The sequence below is a fragment of the Diabrotica virgifera genome, chromosome 10 (genome assembly GCF_917563875.1).
Source record: "Diabrotica virgifera virgifera chromosome 10, PGI_DIABVI_V3a".
In the NCBI taxonomy this organism is placed as follows: Eukaryota; Metazoa; Arthropoda; class Insecta; order Coleoptera; family Chrysomelidae; genus Diabrotica; species Diabrotica virgifera.
The window spans coordinates 66,495,544-66,508,119 of NC_065452.1; positions in this window are offsets into that span (position 1 = coordinate 66,495,544).

Below are 12,576 nucleotides of genomic sequence, written 5' to 3' on the forward strand. Positions count from 1 at the left end.
AACAGAAATAATGGTAGACAAAATGAACAGGGATATCGAGAAAACCGAAACAGATCCGACAGACCAAGAGAAAATAGAAGAGAAGTAAATAATACCCAGACAGATGAATATGACGGAGAGAGACATTATGACGAAAATATAAACTACGATGAGCAACCGGCGTTTTTTCACGACGGCGCTCACTAAAAACCAAAAATCAAACAGGAATCTTTTGTAACCCCAAGGAGTTTATTAAATTGGCAAGAAACAACGAAAAGAAAAATGGAGTTAATTTAAAATTTGTGGATGGATTTATCAACGAGAAACCAATTAAAATTATGATAGACACTGGATCTGAAATAACATTGGTCAACAGAAAACTAATAGAAGAAGTTAACTTAACAAATTTAATTTACAAAATACCTAGGGTAAATTTAGTGGGCGCAAACAAACGGACATTGGCAATTATAAATGAAGGCATACGAGTAATAGTACGACTGGGTAAGAAGATGTATGCACTACAATGTGTAATAATGCCAAACATGTCACATGACATGATAGTAGGAGTTGACGAATTGGCAGAAAAACATGTAGTGATAGATTTTAAAAATAATACGATGAATCTAACAGAAGAAAAAGAAGAAGAACAGGACAAGGAACAGGAGAAACAAAATACGGACGAATCAGGTAAAGAACAAACAGTGGAAATGAATTTGGCAACGAAGCAAGGACAAAGAAGAAAAGGGAGAAAAAGTCAGAAAAAGACAAAAGAAAATGAAACCTGTGGCTCCTCAAAAGAAGAGTTGAGCCCAGAAGAAGAAAAATTGAGAGTATCAAAAGCAAAAGAAAACTGGGATTCCTCAAAAGAAGAGATGAGCTCAGGGGAAGGAGAAATAAAGCTAACAAATGAAAGCGAAAAAGATATAATCGAAACAGTGGCATTTGAAGAGGAGGCATATGAAAACGAGGATGCAGAATGCACGGTAAAAGTATGTGAAAAATCTGAGGAAAAAGACAGAAGATTGATATGGGAAAAAGGGAAAGACAACATAATAGCCGACACTCTAACACAGGATGAGGACACTGAAAATAAGGAAACAATTACTCTACAGGTGGGACTAATTAGAGTAATACAAGAAGAAGGGGTATAAGACGTAGATTAAAGTAAGGAAATATACAGGGAGTTGGTTTTGCCTCGAGAAAATTTATTTAAAAATGCAGATAAATTTTATCGAATACAAGGCGGGGATTTGTTATATTTCTATTTGATATGAAAATTAAAATTTGATAATTATAGACAAAATTCAATTTAATATAAAATATTTTCAATTTTCTCAACCACGGGCATATAAATTTAGAACAACCTGTATACAACAAATTGTTATATTTAATTTTAAGAAGTGATTAAATAAGACTCAAGTGAAATTGTTAATAGGTCATTATCGTTTGTTCGCGGAAGGATCGGTCATTAGCCGATGCTAAATAAGACTAAGTGGAAATAGAGAATAGGTCATTAAAATTTGTATATAGTAGAAAGTAATTTTAGAATGGGAATTAACTATTTTCTTTGAAATCCATTAAGCATATTTAGAAAGTTTAAAAATTGGTTTTTAGGAATACTGCGAATGAGAGTTGGTGGTGGAAGTTTGATTTGTGAATCTGGAAGGGATATTTAGAAAGTAGGGGAATGAATGACAAATAGAGAGCAGAATGTTTTGAGCTGTCGAGAAGTGAAGTCGAGTGGTAGACGGTAGTGTACGGAGAGTGAGAAAGCCGGTGTAGTTCCGTGAGTGTGGAGTATCTATAGCGGAACGAGAGGTAGGCCAGGTTGAGAGTAAAAGAACCTCCTTGAGCCAAGAGTTCCCGGTAGCTGATTGCAGTTTCGAAAAAGGTAGAACACAGCATCACGACAGAAGCAGGAAACGAGAGCTATACGAGCTAGTTTCAGAGGAGAACATTACTGGAAGCCAGGACGAGGTTTTGATTGCAGCCAAGGATAGCAGGAAACGGGTCTTGTGTGAAGACATTCTCAGTTCACCAGAAAAAGGTCAGTCTCATTTGTTTGGACATGAATGTATGGGTTTTTCGTATTAAATACCACATTTAAAATTGAAGAAACATAGTCAATAATATCAGAAAAGCTTCATCAAACTTAAATAGAATTGTTGCTAATAAATCATAATAGTTAAATGTTAATAAAAACTTTCAATTGGAAACCAAAAGGAAATAAGATTCCCATGTGTAAATGTTATTTTTAAGAATAATAAGATATAGCAAATAATAAGCAGTGATTGCCATTTAAATAAAATAAACAATATTTTGATTACAATTGTAACCCATATGTGTTATTATTTTACTCTTTTCTTTCCTATCCCGATTAGGAACCATTGAGAAATACTTAGAAGCCACGTATGTAAGTAATTAATTTTATAAAAAGCCCTGAGATTGAAAACATATTGATATGTGATCTGGTAAATTAATTAGATTATTATTAAAGCATTGATTAAATTAAATGACATATAAAAATATTATCTCATATCAATAATCAAGATCACAACAATATATATATATATATATATATATATATATATATATATATAAATATATATATATATATATATATATATATATATATATATATATATATATATATATATATATATATATATATATATTACACTTGAAGTTTCCGCGGGAGCTATATGTGCTTTCTGTTGTTTTCCGGGTTTGACTCCGCGTTGAATAATTTTGGTTTTGATAAAAACCATTATTTTGACGACGTTTCGGCAAGATCTCACTTGCCATTGTCAAGTCAGGTAGTTCCGCTTCTCGCTGCTGCTTGAAGTAAACTGAATTTTTACTCACGATACCGTCGCTTATGTAGTTGATCCTGATGCTGCTTGCCCTGCGCGAACTCTGGCTCTTGTTATTGGTCCGGTGTAGGTTGAAGTCGTCGGCGGGATGTTACGCGTGGATGTTGCGGCCTGATTTATTTTGGTCTTTTTCTTCAATACCGTTTTCCAAGTTGTAGGAAGCCGTTGCGCATCATCTCTTTGGTTTAAGCCGTTGGGATTTCTTTCAATTTCTATCGATTCTCTGATTTCCCGTTTTCTTTTTATTTCGATGTTAGCTAACATCGTTGTTTGGTTCAGGTTTATTGTGTGTCCTGTATTTGCGACATGTTGAGCCAGGGATGACGTGGTTTCTCCCCTTTCGATAGCATTTCGGTGTTCTTCTCGTCTTACCTGGATTCTTCGGTTGGTCTGTCCAATGTACGACTTTCCACAATCCCCACACGGAATCTCGTATACACCTTGGCTTTCTAACGATATTTTGGTCTTTGGTGTTGGTAAAATAGTTGAGATCTTTCTGTCCGTATTAAATATCGTTTCTATGTTGTGTTTTCTCAGCACTCTCCCTATTTTCTCTGTCGTACCCTTCACATATGGCAGAATGGTTTTGCCGATCGGCTTATTGTCTTCTGTAGGGTCCTTATCTCTTCTTCGAGCATTTTGAGCTTTTTCGATGTTGTATGTTGAGAAGCCGTTTTTTCTTAACGCTGTTTTCACGTTATGCATTTCTTCATTTTGATGTTCTTGGTCTGTCAGTCTTTCGGATCTTGTAATCAAGGTTTTGATGACTGAATGCAATTGTGCAGGATGGTGGTGTGAAGCAGCATTTAGATATCTATCGGTATGTGTCGGTTTCCGATACACTGTATGGCCTATGTGTCCGTCTTGTTTCTTTATTATTAACACATCTAAGAATGGAATTTGATCGTTTTCTTCCAGTTCCATGGTAAACTGAATTTTATGGTGGATATTGTTGATGTGTTCTAAAAAAGCCTTTAGTTTTTCTTCTCCGTGGGTCCAGATAATAAAAGTGTCATCCACGTATCTAAGCCACAGTTTGGGTTTGTATTCAGCTGTTTCTATTGCCCGCTGTTCTATTTCCTTCATAAACAAGTTCGCTATTACTGGTGACAGTGGAGAACCCATCGGTGCTCCCTCAATTTGTTTATATCTTTGTTCCTTATAGATGAAATAAGTGTTATTTAAACAGTGTTTGGTTAGGTTTAGTGTATCCGGTGATATTGGATACTTTTTGCTTATGATGTCCAGTGATTCATCTATAGGAACATTCGTGAAAAGTGAGACAATATCGAAGCTGACTAGCAAATGTCCCGGCTCAAGAGTCACACCTTTTATACGCTCGATGAAGTGGCTCGCGTTCTTGACGTAAGAATCCGCTTCTTCCGCGTATGGTTGCAGCTGTTGGGCCAGAAATTTCGCCAGCGGTTGTAAGGGAGATCCGATGGAACTCACAATTGGTCGCAGTGGTAATCCTGCCTTGTGTACCTTGGGTAGGCCGTAAAATTTTGGGCATCTAGATGACTTCTCTCTAGGTATGAGATGGACCTGTTGTTCTTTATTGATATTTGAGGCTTTGATCTTGGCTTTTGTTATTTTCTCTAGATAGGTTGTCGGGTCTGACGAGATGCTTTGATATGTTGTATCATTTAAGATGTCGTTTATTTTTGTTTCGTAGTCTTGAATATTCATCACTACCGTAGCGTTGCCTTTGTCAGCTGGAAGCACGATGATTTCTTTGTTGTTCTTCAAATTATGTAAGGCTTCTTTCTCTTCCCGTGTTAAATTTCTTTTTGGTGGTTTGGCTGTTCTTAATATTTTTGATACGTCTTGGCGTATGATCTCGGCTGTTTCTGCTGGGAGATTAGTAATTGTAGTCTCTACCTCAGTAATGATGTTTTCTACGGGAATGTATGTAGGTGCAACAGCAAAATTGAAACCTTTTGCAAGAACACTATTCGTGGCTTCATCCAGTGTCAGATTTGAAAAGTTATATACTAAATTGTTTGTTTCTATTTGTGGATTTTCTTTCTTTTTTGGCCGCTGTTGTAGTAACAAATTTTCAAACTTTTTAATTTGTTTGGTCTTAGTGAGATCAGCATCTGTTTCTGCTCGAAAGTTTGTCAGTTGTTCAAAGAAATTCCATAATGTTGGATGGATTGTGTTACTTAGTTTAAGATGCAGCTGTAATGATTCTGCATTCATTTTGTCGATGTCTCGTCTGGTATCATGGATTGCCTCTCTAATAAGCGCCAGGCTTGCTCTTCTTAAGATGTTTTTAGTTTTATAGTTGTTTTTGTGAAAAGTGAGCTTCATACAAGTCGGTATAATGCTTTCGTCACGGCAGCGTTCTAAAAACGTAAGGTTGCATAACAACGTCCTTCGTTTCGATCGTAGTTTTTCGTATCTTCTGATGTCTGGTAGAGTTTCCTCCCCGTAGAGGTTAATTATGTTACACTTGAAGTTTCCGCGGGAGCTATATGTGCTTTCTGTTGTTTTCCGGGTTTGACTCCGCGTTGAATAATTTTGGTTTTGATAAAAACCATTATTTTGACGACGTTTCGGCAAGATCTCACTTGCCATTGTCAAGTCAGGTAGTTCCGCTTCTCGCTGCTGCTTGAAGTAAACTGAATTTTTACTCACGATACCGTCGCTTATGTAGTTGATCCTGATGCTGCTTGCCCTGCGCGAACTCTGGCTCTTGTTATTGGTCCGGTGTAGGTTGCAGTCGTCGGCGGGATGTTACGCGTGGATGTTGCGGCCTGATTTATTTTGGTCTTTTTCTTCAATACCGTTTTCCAAGTTGTAGGAAGCCGTTGCGCATCATCTCTTTGGTTTAAGCCGTTGGGATTTCTTTCAATTTCTATCGATTCTCTGATTTCCCGTTTTCTTTTTATTTCGATGTTAGCTAACATCGTTGTTTGAAACGAAAGACTGACAGACCAAGAACATCAAAATGAAGAAATGCATAACGTGAAAACAGCGTTAAGAAAAAACGGCTTCTCAACATACAACATCGAAAAAGCTCAAAATGCTCGAAGAAGAGATAAGGACCCTACAGAAGACAATAAGCCGATCGGCAAAACCATTCTGCCATATGTGAAGGGTACGACAGAGAAAATAGGGAGAGTGCTGAGAAAACACAACATAGAAACGATATTTAATACGGACAGAAAGATCTCAACTATTTTACCAACACCAAAGACCAAAATATCGTTAGAAAGCCAAGGTGTATACGAACAGGTCCATCTCATACCTAGAGAGAAGTCATCTAGATGCCCAAAATTTTACGGCCTACCCAAGGTACACAAGGCAGGATTACCACTGCGACCAATTGTGAGTTCCATCGGATCTCCCTTACAACCGCTGGCGAAATTTCTGGCCCAACAGCTGCAACCATACGCGGAAGAAGCGGATTCTTACGTCAAGAACGCGAGCCACTTCATCGAGCGTATAAAAGGTGTGACTCTTGAGCCGGGACATTTGCTAGTCAGCTTCGATATTGTCTCACTTTTCACGAATGTTCCTATAGATGAATCACTGGACATCATAAGCAAAAAGTATCCAATATCACCGGATACACTAAACCTAACCAAACACTGTTTAAATAACACTTATTTCATCTATAAGGAACAAAGATATAAACAAATTGAGGGAGCACCGATGGGTTCTCCACTGTCACCAGTAATAGCGAACTTGTTTATGAAGGAAATAGAACAGCGGGCAATAGAAACAGCTGAATACAAACCCAAACTGTGGCTTAGATACGTGGATGACACTTTTATTATCTGGACCCACGGAGAAGAAAAACTAAAGGCTTTTTTAGAACACATCAACAATATCCACCACAAAATTCAGTTTACCATGGAACTGGAAGAAAACGATCAAATTCCATTCTTAGATGTGTTAATAATAAAGAAACAAGACGGACACATAGGCCATACAGTGTATCGGAAACCGACACATACCGATAGATATCTAAATGCTGCTTCACACCACCATCCTGCGCAATTGCATTCAGTCATCAAAACCTTGATTACAAGATCCGAAAGACTGACAGACCAAGAACATCAAAATGAAGAAATACATAACGTGAAAACAGCGTTAAGAAAAAACGGCTTCTCAACATACAACATCGAAAAAGCTCAAAATGCTCGAAGAAGAGATAAGGACCCTACAGAAGACAATAAGCCGATCGGCAAAACCATTCTGCCATATGTGAAGGGTACGACAGAGAAAATAGGGAGAGTGCTGAGAAAACACAACATAGAAACGATATTTAATACGGACAGAAAGATCTCAACTATTTTACCAACACCAAAGGCCAAAATATCGTTAGAAAGCCAAGGTGTATACGAGATTCCGTGTGGGGATTGTGGAAAGTCGTACATTGGAGAGACCAACCGAAGAATCCAGGTAAGACGAGAAGAACACCGAAATGCTATCGAAAGGGGAGAAACCACGTCATCCCTGGCTCAACATGTCGCAAATACAGGACACACAATAAACCTGAACCAAACAACGATGTTAGCTAACATCGAAATAAAAAGAAAACGGGAAATCAGAGAATCGATAGAAATTGAAAGAAATCCCAACGGCTTAAACCAAAGAGATGATGCGCAACGGCTTCCTACAACTTGGAAAACGGTATTGAAGAAAAAGACCAAAATAAATCAGGCCGCAACATCCACGCGTAACATCCCGCCGACGACTGCAACCTACACCGGACCAATAACAAGAGCCAGAGTTCGCGCAGGGCAAGCAGCATCAGGATCAACTACATAAGCGACGGCATCGTAGTAAAAATTCAGTTTACTTCAAGCAGCAGCGAGAAGCGGAACTACCTGACTTGACAATGGCAAGTGAGATCTTGCCGAAACGTCGTCAAAATAATGGTTTTTATCAAAACCAAAATTATTCAACGCGGAGTCAAACCCGGAAAACAACAGAAAGCATATATATATATATATATATATATATATATATATATATATATATAAAATGATGTTGGATAATCGAGTACAAATATAAAAATAAATAAGCAAAATCATTGGCTAATACTCGTAAAGTGAATGTGAATTTAGTTGGAAATACATAAAATGATGAAGGGTTATCATTCCATACATTTCTGTGCAACTATATACACCGGTGTTTCGGCCTATTTGGGCTTCGTCAGTATAGTGTAGCAAGTTAAAAAAGTTGTTTGTTAACTTGTAAAAGGATTACTACAGGAGCAAGGTTACCAATTTTGGTCAGGTTGTTAGAAGACCCGCAGTCGCAAGGCTACAACTAACATTGCCAAGGAGGTAAAGCTACCTGAGGAAATGAAAAGCCATAACATTATTAAATAAAATGATGTTGGATAATCGAGTACAAATATAAAAATAAATAAGCAAAATCATTGGCTAATACTCGTAAAGTGAATGTGAATTTAGTTGGAAATACATAAAATGATGAAGGGTCATCATTCCATACATTTCTGTGCAACTATATACACCGGTGTTTCGGCCTATTTGGGCTTCGTCAGTATAGTGTAGCAAGTTAAAAAAGTTGTTTGTTAACTTGTAAAAGGATTACTACAGGAGCAAGGTTACCAATTTTGGTCAGGTTGTTAGAAGACCCGCAGTCGCAAGGCTACAACTAACATTGCCAAGGAGGTAAAGCTACCTGAGGAAATGAAAAGCCATAACATTATTAAATAAAATGATGTTGGATAATCGAGTACAAATATAAAAATAAATAAGCAAAATCATTGGCTAATACTCGTAAAGTGAATGTGAATTTAGTTGGAAATACATAAAATGATGAAGGGTCATCATTCCATACATTTCTGTGCAACTATATACACCGGTGTTTCGGCCTATTTGGGCTTCGTCAGTATAGTGTAGCAAGTTAAAAAAGTTGTTTGTTAACTTGTAAAAGGATTACTACAGGAGCAAGGTTACCAATTTTGGTCAGGTTGTTAGAAGACCCGCAGTCGCAAGGCTACAACTAAAGTTAGGTCTTCTAACAACCTGACCAAAATTAGTAACCTTGCTCCTGTAGTAATCCTTTTACAAGTTAACAAACAACTTTTTTAACTTGCTACACTATACTGACGAAGCCCAAATAGGCCGAAACACCGGTGTATATAGTTGCACAGAAATGTATGGAATGATGACCCTTCATCATTTTATGTATTTCCAACTAAATTCACATTCACTTTACGAGTATTAGCCAATGATTTTGCTTATTTATTTTTATATTTGTACTCGATTATCCAACATCATTTTATTTAATAATGTTATGGCTTTTCATTTCCTCAGGTAGCTTTACCTCCTTGGCAATGTTAGTTGTAGCCTTGCGACTGAGGGTCTTCTAACAACCTGACCAAAATTGGTAACCTTGCTCCTGTAGTAATCCTTTTACAAGTTAACAAACAACTTTTTTAACTTGCTACACTATACTGACGAAGCCCAAATAGGCCGAAACACCGGTGTATATAGTTGCACAGAAATGTATGGAATGATGACCCTTCATCATTTTATGTATTTCCAACTAAATTCACATTCACTTTACGAGTATTAGCCAATGATTTTGCTTATTTATTTTTATATATATATATATATATATATATATATATATATATATATATATATATATATATATATATATATATATATACATAGGGTGTCCCAAAAGTAGCGGAACGGTAGAATATTTCGCGAACTAAACATAGGATCGAAAAACTGAAAAATACGTGTTCAGTCATTTTCAAAAATCTATCCAATGACATCAAACACCAATCCCCACTACACCCCCTGGAGGTGGGGTAGGGGGTAACTTTAAAATCTTAAATGGAAACTCCCAGTTTTTCTTGCAAATTTGGATTCGTTACGTAAAAGTACGCAACTTTTATTCAAGACATTTTTTCGAACTGTGGATAGATGGCGCTATAATTGGGAAAACAATTTATTCTGATACCATAGGTAAAATTATAGAAACGGTCTATTATCTCACGAAATAAACTTCCAAATGAGAAACCAAAAAACAGACTTTTAATCTTTTTCGAAAACCTATCGAATAACACCAAACATGACCCTCCAACCCACCCCCTGGAGGTGGGGTGGGGGGTAACTTTAAAATCTTAAATAGAAATCCCCACTTTTTATTGCAGATTCGGATTCGTTATAAAAAATTAAACAACATTTATTTGAAACATTTTTTTAAATTTCTGATAGATGGCGCTAATAAATCGAATTTTTCCAATTAAAACGCCATCTATTAAGAATTCTAAAAAATGTTTCAAATAAATGTTACTTAGTTTTTTATGATGAATCCGAATCTGCGATAAAAAGTGGGGGTTGCTATTTAAGATGTTAAAGTTACCCCCCACCCCACCTCCAGGGGGTGGGTTGGAGGGTCATGTTTGGTGTTATTCGATAGGTCTTCGAAAAAGATTAAAAATATGTGTTTTGGTTTCTCATTTGGAAGTGTATTTCGTGAGATAATAGACCGTTTCTATAATTTTACCTATGGTATCAGAATAAATCGTTTTCCCAATTATAGCGCCATCTATCCACAGTTCGAAAAAATATCTTGAATAAAAGTTGCTTACTTTTACGTAACGAATTAAAATCTGCAAGAAAAACTGGGGGTTTCCATTTGAGATTTTAAAGTTACCCCCCACCCCACCTCCAGGGGGTGTAGTGGGAGTGGGTGTTTGGTGTCATTGGATAGATTTTTGAAAATGATTGAATTATTATTTTTCAGTTTTTCGATCCGATGTTTAGTTCGCGAAATATTCGACCGTTCCACTACTTTTGGGATACCTTGTATATATGTATATATATTGTTATATTTCTATTTGATATGAAAATTAAATTTTGATAATTATAAACAGAATTCAATTTAATATAAAATATTTTCAATTTTCTCAACCACGGGCATATAAATTTAGAACAACCTGTATACAACAAATTGTTATATTTAATTTTAAGAAGTGATTAGAAGAAGCATACGAAATTCGGGACAATGCGCTTAGAATAAACAAAGTGAATGGCGCGTACCATTATCGTTGTTCGCGGAAGGTTCGATCATTAGCCTATGCTAAATAAGACTCAAGTGAAATCGATAATAGGTCATTATCGTTGTTCGCGGAAGGTTCGATCATTAGCCTATGCTAAATAAGACTCAGTTGAAATAGATAATAGGTCATTAAATTTTGTAAATAGTAGAAAGTAATTTTAGAATGGGAATTAACTATTTTTTTTGGAAATCCATTAAGCATATTTAGCAAGATTAAAAATTGGTTTTGAGGAATACTGCGAATGAGAGTTGGTGGTGGAAGGTTGATTTGTGAATCTGGAAGGGATATTTAGAAAGTAGGGGAATGAATGAAAAAGATAGATCAGAATGTTTTGAGCTGTCGAGAAGTGAAGTCCAGTAGTAGACGGTAGTGTACGGAGAGTGAGAAAGCCGGTGTAGTTCCGTGAGTGTGGAGATCTATCGTGGAACGAGAGGTAGGCCAGGTTGAGAGTAAAGAACCTCCTTGAGCCAAGAGTGTCCCGGTAGCTGATTGCAGTTTCGAAAAAGGTAGAACACAGCATCACGACAGAAGCAGGGACGAGAGCTATACGAGCTAATCTTCAAAGGAGAACATTACTGAAAGCCAGGACGAGGTTTTGATCGCAGCCAAGGATAGCAGGAAACAGGTCTTGTGTGAAGACATTCTCAGTTCACCAGAAAAAGGTCAGTCTCATTTGTTTGGACATGAATGTATGGGTTTTTCGTATTCAATACCACATTTAAAATTGAAGAACATAATCAATAATATCAGAAAAGCTTCATCAAACTTAAATAGAATTGTTGCTAATAAATCATAATAGTTAAATGTTAATAAAAACTTTCAATTGGAAACCAAAAGGAAATAAGATTTCCATGTGTAAATGTTATGTTTAAGAATAATAAGATATAGCAAATATTAAGCAGTGATTGCCATTTAAATAAAATAAACAATATTTTGATTATAATTGTAACCCATATGTGTGTATTATTTTACTCTTTTCTTTCCTATCCCGATTAGGAACCATTGAGAAATACTTAGAAGCCACGTAAGTAAATAATTAATTTTATAATTCGCCCTGAGATTGAAAACATATTGATATGTGATCTGGTAAATTAATTAGATTATTATTAATGCATTGATTAAATTAAATGACATATAAGAATATTATCTCATATCAATAATCAAGATCACATCAATATATATATATATATATATATATATATATATATATGTTCGGAAAGATTTCAGCGGTCAGGTAAATGAAAATTACTAAGTTCTCGGGAAGAACCGCGTTGAAAATTTATAACTCGACGTTTCGGCACCCTTTTTGGAGCCATTATCAAGAGGGGTATGGTTCCGTTCGAGTTCGGGGTCTCAATCTGCCTACTCCCCTCACTCGTGACGCACCAGTAGTGTCTTGTTCTCTAGGAGAACGGTCAAGCGGCACTGAGGTCTTAATCTGCCTACTCCTCAGTGTCGAGTGACGACCTGTCTTCGCCTGTGTAGCTCCTTTTATACTCTCAGTGCGCGCGGGAACTGTATGCGCGGGAGAGGCCTGAGTGGGATCGACTGGCGTGGGGATTCGCCGAAGCAGCGGTCGCCATGTTGCCGGCAGTCTTTTGGCGTCATCGCGTGTGTTTAGGCTGTCAGGGCGTTTTTCAATTTCGATGGCTTCACGGA